The sequence below is a fragment of the Macrobrachium nipponense genome, chromosome 5 (assembly GCF_015104395.2).
Source record: "Macrobrachium nipponense isolate FS-2020 chromosome 5, ASM1510439v2, whole genome shotgun sequence".
In the NCBI taxonomy this organism is placed as follows: domain Eukaryota; kingdom Metazoa; phylum Arthropoda; class Malacostraca; order Decapoda; family Palaemonidae; genus Macrobrachium; species Macrobrachium nipponense.
The window spans coordinates 32,221,042-32,233,829 of record NC_061107.1 but is presented as its reverse complement, the minus strand read 5'-3'; the positions used below and the strand labels follow the sequence as shown (position 1 = coordinate 32,233,829).

Below are 12,788 nucleotides of genomic sequence, written 5' to 3'. Positions count from 1 at the left end.
CAACGCTGTCTGCTCTTTGAGTCCAACTTTCTTGGCTAAAAACGAGAACCCGTCTAACCCTTGGCCAAAGAGCTTCGAGATTAAGGGTATGTCGAGTCTGGTGGGCCAAGAACCAGAGAGATTCCTGTGCCCTGTCAGGGCTCTCAAGTTCTATGTTCATAGAATGAAGGAGGTACGAGGTCCCTCAGGTAATCTCTGGTGCTCTGTGAAGAGACCGGAATTACCTTTGTCAAAGAATGCTGTGGCTTTCTTTCTGAGGGACGTCTTTAAAGAGGCTCATTCATCTTACCAGAAAACTGATTTGAGCCTCTTGCGAGTGAAAGCTCACGAGGTCAGAGCTGTCTCTACCTCTCTTGCCTTCCAAAAGAATATGTCAATCAAGGACATCCTTGATGGCACCTTTTGGAGGAGTAATTCGGTATTCGCCTCACATTACTTAAGAGATGTGAGAATGATTTACGAAGACTGTAGTTCTCTTGGGCCATACATTTCTGCAGACACAGTTCTTGGGGGCTGGAGGTAGCTCTTTCCCTATCCCTTAGTTAGGAGTTAGGTCAGTTTTTAATTTTTTGTGTTTTTGGTTGTTGGTGAGATCTTGTGTGAAGATCTCCCATCCATTAGATTAACTTTAGGGGGTTTTGGTCTAGTTGGTCAGGTGGTGGTCAGTTGCTTCATAGCCCTCGTATGTATGGTTCGATGGTCTTGTCACGTTGAGGTCACGTCCCCGTTGACAGAGCATCCAGAGCGCACCAGCACTACAGGTCTCCACCTGGCTGGCAACTCTGATTGAGCAGAAGCAGGCTTAAGTGACAGTAATCACAGAGTCTACTTTGCTAACAGGTGAGGAACCAAGATGTACATCATCTACTTACTTTAGTTTCCTACAAATCCTATTCTGTCTCTTCCCACCATCCGAAGGTGGGATTCAGCTATATATATATATATGTCAGGTAAGTTTCATGAACAAAATGTTATTGTTATAATACAATTAAGTTTGTTCATACTTACCTGGCAGATATATATAATTAAGGTGCCCACCCTCCTCCCCTCAGGAGACAGTGGCATTGATAAAATATGAATAGAAAATGGGAATGGTTCCTGATATCCGTCTCCCAGCGGCAGGAATGGGTACTACCACCTGGCCGCCCACTGCGTGTGCCGTGAGTTTTGAAATTCTGTCGGACTTAAGAAAATACAGCTATATATATATCTGCCAGGTAAGTATGAACAAACTTAATTGTATTATAACAATAAAATTTTAAATTTTGCAACAGGAAGGGAAGAGTCATACAACTCTCCTTTTACTGAAAGAGAATTTGACTCCGCACTTGCTACGTGTAATGATACAGCCCCTGGACCCGATGGAATTCCATATGCAATGATTAAACATGTACCTGTTAATATCAAGTTGTTTATTTTAAGCATTATTAACAGAATAGGGCATGATCATAGTTATCCAAGAGTTTGGGAACTAGCCATTATTTTAGCCTTTTTAAAACATGGTAAGGATAAGTTTTTAGCTGCAAACTATCGACCAATTGCATTGACATCTTGTTTATGTAAGATCATGGAGAAGATGGTCAATGTAAGACTGATATGGTACCTGGAAAAGAAGGGTATTTTATCACCTATCCAGTGTGGATTTAGAAAAATGCATTCAACGACTGAAGTGTTGATATGACTGGAATCCTCTATTTGTGAAGTCTTTGCTTCCAAACAGCACCATGTAACAGTCTTTTTTGATCTTGAGAAGGCATATGATACTGCATGGAGATATGGTATAGTACTTAAAACCATTCATGAATTGGGATTACGAGGAGAGTTACCATTGTTCATTCAATCATTTGTTTCACATAGATTTTTTCAAGTGAGAGTGGGGGAAACTCTATCAGAGAGGAGATGTCAGGAAGAAGTTCCCCAGGGCAGTGTGCTAAGTGTAGCACTATTTGCACTAGCCATTATTGGGATATCCTCTGTCATTCCCCAAAATATTCTCTCAACATTATTTGTAGATGATCTCTCCATATCATTTGCTGAATATAGAATGACGATGGTTGAGAGAAAACTACAACTCTCAATTGACAAAATTATTCAGTGGGCTGATATGAATGGATTTAAGTTTTCGACAAGCAAAACTACTGTTGTCCATTTCTGTCGTATTCGGGGAGTACATCCAGACCCGGATATATACATCAAAGGCCAACGGATCCCATGTGTAAGTGAAGCTAGATTTTTAGGTTTGATATTTGATTGCAGGTTGACATGGGTTCCTCACTTAAAGGTGTTAAAAGTTAAGTGTCTTGAGGCCCTAAATCTTTTAAAAGCATTGTCACATACATCATGGGGGACAGACCGCAAAACTATTTTAAAATTATACAAGGCCTTAATTTTTTAAAAAATTAGTTATGGGTGTGAAATATACTCCTCAGCCACCCCAAGCCGATTAAAGGTATTAGATTCTATACACCATGCTGGTATTAGATTGTCTACAGGAGCGTTTAGAACTTCGCCTATTCCAAGTCTCCTTGTTGACGCTGGAGAATTAACTTTAGACCTCTACCGAAAGTCTTCTATTATTCGGTTGCAAAGACTTCCCAATTCTTTAGCCTGTCAGACTGCAAACTTTGTAAGGCATTTTAGATATTTTGAGTTACACCCAAAATCTCCTCAACCTTACGGTTTTTGGGTAAAACAATTAATAGACAGTCTTGATATAGTAGCAAGAAATAGAGTTCTTCCATTTAGGATATCACCAACCCCTCCATGGAAATTACCAGATATATCTTTTTGTAAATATTTTATTGGTGTAAAAAAGAACCTGACTGAATTAGAAGCCAGGTCTCTCTTTCATGAACATGTCAAAGAACATAGGGAATCGACTTTTATATATACAGATGGCTCCAAATCTGACGCTGGCGTTGGATTTGGAGTATATAGTGGTTCTTTTAATTGTAGAGGTGCACTTCCTCTAGTATCTTCCATATTTACTGCAGAACTATATGGCATATTAACCGCTATTGAGAAAATAGCATTAAAAGATGAGGGCAATTTTACCATTTTTAGTGATGCAAGAAGTGTCCTTCAAGCTTTAGAAGTTTTTAATTCTAGTAACCCTTTGGTTTTAAAGATTTCAGAGTGGCTTTTCATTATTGGTCTGAAAGGCATAACAGTTCGATTTTGTTGGGTTCCGGCACACGTAGGTGTGTGTGGAAATGAGGCAGATTCACTGGCAAAGAATGCTGCAGCTGAGTTGCTACCAAGAAGGTATCCCATCCCATGTAATGATTTTTTACTTACAATTAAGAATTTTATTTATAATAATTGGCAAAAGCTTTGGGATAGCTTAGCTGATAATCAGATGAGAGAAATAACAAATGTTATATCCCCTTAGAAATATAACGTGATGCCCCGAAAGTGGGAGACTACTCTTTGTCGTCTCCGAATTGGTCACATTCGGATGAGAGACAGAGTTTCTGCTAGCTGGCGAACACCAACCATATTGTGACGACTGTTTGATACCCTTGACAGTGAGGCATTTGTTGACTGAATGCCCCACTTATAGCATGGAAAGAAATAGATATCTGCTTGAGGCTCGAGGTGAGGATGGCAGGTTCATCCTTGTCAAGATTTTTGGACGTGTCGTACAATGCAAGTGGCATTTTTAGATTTATTTCAGAAGCAGGTCTTCTGACCAAGCATTCTCTTTCAGTGATGCCCTTCGGGCTGAATGTAGCCCCCAGGATATTCACAAAAATACCGGAAGTAGTGGTACAACAACTGAGATCACAAGGGATAATGGTAGTAGCGTACCTCGACGATTGGCTGATTTGGGAGCCAACCGTCGAGGAATGCCTCAGAGCCACAAACAAAGTACTTCAATTTCTGGAACACCTAGGGTTCCAAATAAACAGGACAAAGTCCAGACTCACTCCGGAGTCGCGTTTCCAATGGCTCAGCATTCATTGGGACTTAACCTCTCACAATCTGTCAATTCCGGTGGACAAGAGGAAAGAAATAGCCAAGTCAGTAAGGCAATTCCTCAAGAACAAATGGGCATCAAGGAGAAACTAAGAAAGGATCCTAGGTTCACTCCAGTTTGCGTCAGTTACAGATGTTCTGCTGAAAGCAAGACTCAAAGACATAAACAGAGTTTGGCACTCAAGAGCAAATGCCAAATCTCGGGACAAGTTGTCAGTGATCCCGCAGATTCTTCAAAATCATCTCCGTCCATGGGCGGAGACAAAGAACCTGTCCAAGTTGGTTCCTCTTCAATATCCTCCTCCGGCGTTGATCATCCACACAGACGCCTCGCTAAGCGGATGGGGAGGATACTCTAAGTTCAAAAAAGTTCAAGGAACTTGGTCACCTCAGTTCCGCCAGCTCCACATAATTTGATTTTAATCATTTGATTTAATTATATAAGAGTATCTTCTATTAGTAAATATATCCTGTTGATATATATGCGCTGAATGGCCTTTGGCTCCGGCGCGTGGCAAATGGCCACAAATTTTATAAATTCAATTCAATTCTCAAGAACTACGTACTGCCCACCTCCATATAGCCAGGACCAACCATTCGTAATTTAATCAAGTGAAGATTGTATTCGTCATATTATTAATGATTACTGTATAGCAGAATGTACGGTTAATTTTAGTACTAACTTTGGTTAAATCTTTAATTGAAATTATTACTCCAGTTTTTTACAACATTTTCTCAATATTCAGTATAAGAATGAATGGAAGTGAGGAGGCATGCAATTTAGTTACAAGACATCCTGCCTTGATTACTGAATTAAATATGAAGTCTAACCTCAAAAATTGTCATTTTGCTTTCATAAAGAATTAGCTTGGGTCATTTCTTTTAACTGCAATTACAATTGTCAACATAGAGTAGTTGTTAAAAACTGCTTTGTAGTAGAGATTTCCTTTCAAGGGTTTATAAATCTTTTTTTTTTTGGTGAAGATGTCTTTTGATGACCTTTAATTTCTCCTGGTCCCCGTGATATTACCGAAATGCAGACAGGAGTTGCAGGGACTTTTCCTTTGTCATGTTGCCTGTAACAGTTTGGGACACAATTTTTAGTGATAGGCACTACTACTCACCCTAAGGGGTGTCTCCATATATGAAAGGTTTAGTGTTTGCATCCCCATAGGAGCAACTGAAACATTGTTACATCATTTAAATTTTTCCTAGATATACATCTCAAAGCCTTTCATATAGGTCTTACCTTTCTCAACCACCCAGTTACTTTTTTTTTTTTTTGTAATCTGCTGAAAGAGCAAGGGTTGGCTTTTGTTGGAGAACCTGGGTAATCCCTCTGCCCCTCCATCTCCAAGAAGTTACTCTCATTGTTGTCCAGATCACAGCTGGTCCAGCAGATGTGTTGTATGGCACTCCATACATGAAAAGTCCTGGTTTGTACACCAAGGTAAAATGTGAATTACTTTTTAAAATTTGTCATATTATACGTAAAGTATAATCTGCATTGCTAAACAGACATGGATCACAGTATGACATAGCTATGTACAAAATGTTGATTTGAAAATTGGGGATATTGCGTGCAAACTCTTTGTAAAAAAAATTTTCAAGTCATAAGCTATGCCTCTGATATGGTTTTCATCGATTAAATTTACCTTGCCAATATTATTAAAATTTCTACTTGACAGACATCAAAGGGTGTCCTGTCAGTCATTTGTATTATTTCTGAAAAGGGTAACACAATAATAATCTTTTATTAGCTATTAAGGAATTATAGGTAACTGTGCCAAAGAGACAACTTATATTAAACTTAACAAATATTTATAAAAATTTATTCGATATTTATACTGTACACACACACCAGTAAAACAAAATATAACTGAGGAACAGCACATGTTGACCACACTGACATGTAGCTCATAATTATGAATCAGTTACTGCTCAGCACATCACATTGGCAAAGTCTTTGGTAAAACTTCAAAACATCTGGATGTGCACGTATACATGTGGGATTAAAATCCAGTACCCTTATACTCTTGAGGTTCTTGGCTCGAGACAGTGCCACGTATGCTTGACCAGATTCAAAGACTTTGGAGAGGGACATTTCTGCGCAGTCCAAAGTCATACCCTGAAAACAATTCAAATTTTGTATTTATTAAAACCTGTTGTACTTATACAGGACACATTTCCAAAAATACAAAAACCACTTAGTTAATTTAAATATATTCAAGAATAACGGATTTGAGATTCAATCTGATTACGGTTCACCTGGGTGCTAGTCTTTTCACAGCAATAAATTACAGTAAACCCCCTGATTTGCGCGGGATGTGTTCCAGAACCCCCTGTGAACAGTTAAAATCTGTAAATACTTGGTATCCTCCTCCTAAAAATGCTTTTAATTGCCTATCTTGAAAGTTCAAATACCAAATGTATACTTAAAAAGTATCATCCTACATCAAATATACCTTAAATTCTTGCAGTATTATTATTATAATTTATCATTATTACAGGCAGTCTCCTGTTATTGGCTGCCTGTTTTCGGTGTTCTGGTTTTATGGTGCTTATCTAGCACCAAAAATCAGTTCCTGTTATCAGTGCTGATACACACCTAACAAAGGCGCCATTAACCAGTTATCAGCCGATAACAAAAAATTCCTCTGGTCCTGCATTGGCAGCAGCGGGGAGCAAACTCAGGCTACCAAATTGACAGGCAGGTACGCAGCCAACTGTCCAGTGGGGAACTTTTATGTATGTCAATATGTTTTTTAAAGAAGTCTGGCATAATTTGTTTGTTAAAGAGATTCCCGGGTTGAGTTGTCTGAGATTCTGTAATGTGCACCCCCTTTGAGTATGTGCATGTACCAGACCTTTAGAGAGCTGGAAGTGATCATATGTAAACAGCCCATTGTTGGTAAGGCAGAACAGACAGACAGAGCTAGGCATGTCTTTCAAGTCTCCTGTCATCTTGCACAGATAGGAAGAATATAGTGCTCTGTTTTCACAAAACTAATTTATGGTTTCATTTCAGGGCAGGAACTTTTCTTGGAGCAATCCTGCACTCAAGCACTATAGTACTGCCATGGCTATCATTGGCCAGAAGTTACTGTTGCCTCCAAGGTTATGCTGTTGCTGAAGCACTGTAAATAAAATTCGTTTCTATATATATATATATTTCAAGTTTTGATCACACCAAGAACGTATAAAGCCATTGGCCATAGTCACTGACCCAAAGATTGTGTAACAAAATTGGTGCTGTGACTAGGATATTTTAAGAGGCAGCGCTTCAGTGTGATTTTATTGTGTTAGCCTAAAGTTTAAGCACAATTCAACTTAGCAGCATCAGAGATGGTGAAGCCTGTGGAGCTACCCACGGCAATGGGTTTGGAAGGCCCAAAGTAAGTATATCTTAGTTCTACCAGACCACTGAACTGATTAACAGCTCTCTTAGGGTTGGCCCGAAGGATTTAGATATTTTCATGTGGCTAGGAATTATATGCTTACTTAGGAACAGGATCTACAGCTTATTGTGGGATCCAAACCACATTGAGAAATGAATTTCTATCATCAGAAATAACTTCCTCTGATTTCGCGTTGGTAGAGTGGGGAATTGAACCCAGACCCTGAGAACTGTAGTCCAGCACATAACTGACATGTCCGAGGAAGACCAGATTTATGAGGTTTGAGAAGAAGCAATAAAATGTAGCTCATGCAAAGCAACAAGCAGCAAGAGCAGAGGCTGAAATGCAGAAGCAGCTGAAAGGCAGTATGGAAATGAATGTAAAGTGTTGAGAGACAAAGCCGATGTTGGCAAAGCCCAAGTTATCCAACAGCTCAATCACACATGATAATTTTTATATTAATGTTTAAAAGCAAGTCAATGTAACTTTCTTAAAAGTTTTACATAATCTTTTTGTTTGAGATATTTCCAGGCTTATCACATAATAAGTCCCTACTTGGGAAGGTAGAAAAGACAGAGGAGCAAGACAAGGCAACAAATAGGCAAAGCTGAAGTCTTGCAGTCATCTCGTGCCGACAGAAAGGAGATGGAGCCTTGTTCAACAAAACTATTTGAGTCATACCTAAAGAATGATGATAAAGAAATCCCTGCTACTATTCATACGAGTACAATTGGCCAGAACAGTTTTTGTAACCTCCATGGTTATGTCATTGCTGGAGTGTGTACATTAAATTTTTATCTATATATTTCGTTTTTAATCACACCAGGCATAAAGTCTTTGGCTACTAAGACATAAGCACCTTACACACACACACACACTCACTCATCACTCACTCACATCACTCACTCACTCACACTCACTCTCACTCACTCACTCACTCACTCTCTCTCTCTCTCTCTCTCTCTCTCTCTCTCTCTCTCTCTCTCTCTCTCTCTCTCTCTCTCTCTCTCTCTGTGACACTGGGGAATTTAGCTAAAAATGTTTCCCAATCAAAAGGACTAAGTGACCAAAATGGGATTAGCATCGGTTTTCACCTGTCATTAAAAACAAGCCATATGCTGGGAAGCCACTTAGGACTGTCACAAACAATAATAAAGTGGAACTCTAAGAAAAACGGTTTATCCAATTTGAATAATAAAAATGTGTTCAATGAATAAACACTCATGCACAGGAGTGTTTATTCAATATGTATACTACGGCTATGCGATCCGTGCACCCAACTTTTCCATATATTATCAACTAGCTAAAATTGTAAAGTTATAATAAACTGTAAAAATATACATAGGCTAAAGTGATAAATCAACAGTTACAGTAAAATTATATTCTAAAACAAAATGGCTTCAGATATCATCTAAAACTTTAATTTCTTTCAGAAATCCTAATGGGTCTCTGTATCTATGTCACCCAAAATCCTAGCAAGAGATTTAATCTGAAGATCAGGTTTAATTCAGGCTGCTAAAAACCTGTAGCAGATCACCAGTGGGCTCAACCAACAATCTTCTGTAATAATAAAAACACATTCATGAGTAGAATAGAATATAAAATTTAGGCCAAAGGCAAAGCCCCCTTCACATGGTGAGGGGGTAAGGCATCCTGCCTTCATTCTTGCTTTAAATACCCTCCACACACAAGCTGACTGACAAAGCCAAAATGAAGTTCTATTTCAGATGGCATTACATGTATACAACAGTACATACTAAGTTTGTCTTCAAGTTCTGACACAGCAACACAGCTAAATGGAATTTGTGAATCAACTTTATTCACCACCTACCTGTGATTTGTGTATAGAAAAAGCCCAAGCAAGTTTCAGAGGAAATTGTCTTCTGGTAAGGTACATGCCTCCTGCAGCCTTTATAGTCCACTTTTCATGCTTGATTTCTGTTGTAATACCACACACAAATCTTATAATTGGGCAGCCTGGAATAAAAGGTGTACACACTCGTAAAGTTGTTCTGCTTTTGAAAATTCTAAATGTATAGAACATGCAATTTTCAATGTTTTTCAGTTCATAAGTCAAATTTAAAATATTTCAAAAATGTCCCATCAATCACATATATATATCTACCTACATTCATGGTCTTTTTATGTCTCCAGACTCACAGTCTTTTGTCTAACAGACAGGAAACTCGTGATCTTGCTTGCATGCATCATCCAAACTTTCAGTATCTATCAATCTCATTCCTCAATGTTGGAGAGTCCACAGTACTGTTAAAACTCCACAGAGGATTTACTACCTTGTTTCCTTCAATGCGCAACTGACATTTTCAGCATTATTTATTATATAAAATTATTTTCTCTAACATTCATTGTCCTTTTCCAGTTCTTTACTTTCCATAGGTGACAATAATATCACTACACCTTAGCAAGCACTTTTCAATTGCTGATGCTCTCTTGTATCGCCAGCTTCGCAGTACCATTGACTGAGTGGTTACATATTTAGTATTCTTTTAGTATCTTGTACTATTATATTTTTATCAAGTTTTGGTGTAAAGTTTCAAGTGTTCAGTACTTTTCAAACGATTTAGCTCTCCATGTACTAGTCTTAGTGATATTTGTTACACCATACTGTTTATACCTGTACCCATTTATGCCTTGAGCAATCTTTTTAATATGTATTGTTTTAGTCTGCACTACTTTTTCATTTTTTTGCTCTGCTACAGAGAACATTTGCAGATCTTCAAGGTAAGGTCTATTTTCCTACTGTCTGACTAGGATCACCCATTCACATGCAATAGCTGAAGCAGTCACGTGGGTTTGACTGACAAGTAACCACACAAGTCAAGAAGTGCTGTTACAGATGCGTCTACTCTGTCCACATCTGAGGCAACTTTTCTGTGATAGGTGCTTCTGAAAAATCGGTCTTGGTAGTCTTCCAAAAGTTCAAGCAAAGACATTATCCGAGATGATACCAAGCTACTAATGGTAGAAGATAGCAGGTCTGCTTTATGGGGCAATGCCTGGGAACTTTTCTTTTTTGAGTAGTAAATACGAACTGCAAATTAATTTTTGGTAGTTCTAGGAAGTGTAACTTGGAAGCATAATAGGCTTACCAAATTTTAAGTGATTTACCAAATATATTCTTTGATTCCAATAAGTCTTGTTCATACCTTATATTTTAGTATTCAGAAGATGAACCCTATTCTTATGGAACAAGCTCGCAGGGGCTATTGACTTTAAAGCTTCCAAAGAATATGCTACTCATTAGGAAGTAAGGGAAGGTACAGGAGAATGTAGAGAAATCTCACTTATTAAACAGAACAAATAAATTAATAAATAGATAAAAGAAAAAAAAATTTGAAATAAAAGGAGAATAGCATTAGGGTATTATGTAATGCATTACATCTTTGCTTGAACTTTTTCCGTTCCAACTGGACAACTTCCTCAGGGAGACTGTTCCACTCTCCAAAGGAGTGAGCATAAAGGACCTCTGGAACTGAGAAGTTCAACAGCAGGGCACATTTACAGCATATTGGTGCTCCTGTTCAGCAAATCTGGTTGCTCTCAGCAGGAAAGGGGATCAGTTGTGAATATGAAAGATCTCTATTAAAATACAACTCATGAAAAAGTGACAAACAAGAGACCATCCATCAATGGTCGAAGTCATAACTGCTAACACAGTCGACCCCTTATTTGTGGGGGATAGCGACCAAAACCACCCAAGAAGAGCTAAATTCTGCAAATACTTGGAACCCCCTCCTCTAAAAATGCTTTTAACTGTATTTTGAAAGCTCACACAAACAACATTTGTATACCTTAAACTATTATCCTACATCAAATATGCTTTAAACTATTATCCTAATACTGTATTAATCTTTGGAATGATATTATTAATATTTCAGTCATCTTAAACATTCCCCTAAAAAATAAACACATGTACTGTATGGTTTACAGCTGAGTGTGAATACTATATATATACTAATCCAGTTCCCTACATATTCAGGCATGTACATTTTCTTTCCTACAGTTACTATTCAATCCATCCAGTTTTATTTGACAGGGGAAACAATGTTATGAATGTAATTCAAGAGAGAGAACAAAAATACATATGCATATTAAAAATAGTTTTAAACTATCAAGATTTTTTAATCATACAGATGAATGTTGATCAAAGGTGATGATGAGGAATTAGCTATGCAGTCCCACGAATGACAATGAAGATATGACTACCCTATTAAAACAGAGTTGATATGGTTAAAAGAAAAATCCACGAATAAGTGAGTCCACAAATCTCGAGAATGCAAATACAGGCGGTTGACTATATTAGAAATATACTTTTGTCACAGATGTGTCCATTGCAATGGCACAATTGTTGAAAGTACCTATTACTGGCAGACCTTAGACCTGTCAGTAGCTGAAACATCTGTGAATATGAAGTCTAACCTGTGACCAGAAATATGCATGGGTTCCTTCATGGGTTCCTCAAGTAGCTGTAAAAAATCAGGATATCAACAGAACTCGAGCAGCCCAGCCATGTTTATCTGTGAAATTTACATTAAGCCACTAGCTGTGCTTTGCGTTAGTCTGCAAATAATGAATGAAGCTTTTGAATCTGTGACTAAGCCATATCAATCGACTCCAGGAGGCAGTCATATATGGAACTATCAATATACAGTATTTAGATTGCAGGAAAAGCAAATAAGACCATGGCAACTACATTCCTTGCACACCCCCTCAAAGTGAGACCACCTTGATGTGATGAGGGGGCTATTGAACCCCTGGAATTTTTTCCCGGGTAAGAGGCTCATGTATTAAAAATATTAGAAATTTTTCGGAGTAATTTAGTGGAATTTTTTCCACTAACAATGAAAAGACTTTGAGGGATTAGGGACTAAAGAGGAACGGGAATGGTGGGGTTCGTCAGAAGGCAATGCCAGTTCTGGGAAAACCAGATATATCGGAGAAGATGGAACCGAGGTAGGGGTGGGAGAAATCCTATAAACAAAGAAGGGAAGGTAACAGTATGTGCAATATGCAGCTCAGAATGGCATTGGGCTAGGGATTGTCCTCAGAATTTTCATAATAGGAAGAAAACTGAAACAAGACTAGAAGAAAATAAGCTGAAAACAGAAACTGGGACAGAAGAAGAAGAGGTTTATGTAGGAGAAGTTAATAAAATAGTGGAAGCGTCGTGGGAGGTGGTTGATGCAATTTTGGACACGGTGTAAGTCAAGTTTGCGGGGAATTGTGACTAGCACGTATTGTCATGGATTTGAGTCAGGAAGAGTTGAGGAGAATGAGGGACACTAGGACAGTCTAATAAAGTTTTTAATTTAGGAGAGACATAAGTCCAAAGGAAAATTTTATTTGAAGACAGAAATTCTGCAGGGTGATATACCCTGGCTGATAGGTAAG

General features: G+C 38.2%; 1 long non-coding RNA gene across 1 annotated transcript; it reads right to left on the bottom strand.

The window, feature by feature from the left end:
• Positions 1 to 5,906: 5,906 nt before the first annotated feature.
• On the bottom strand, positions 5,907 to 11,880 carry LOC135215081 (uncharacterized). Its single transcript, XR_010314554.1, has 3 exons — positions 11,817 to 11,880; positions 9,208 to 9,353; positions 5,907 to 6,106 (listed from the first exon to the last, which is right to left on the bottom strand). It is a non-coding gene; the product is annotated as an uncharacterized LOC135215081 (long non-coding RNA).
• Between the last annotated feature and the right edge of the window lie 908 nt (positions 11,881 to 12,788).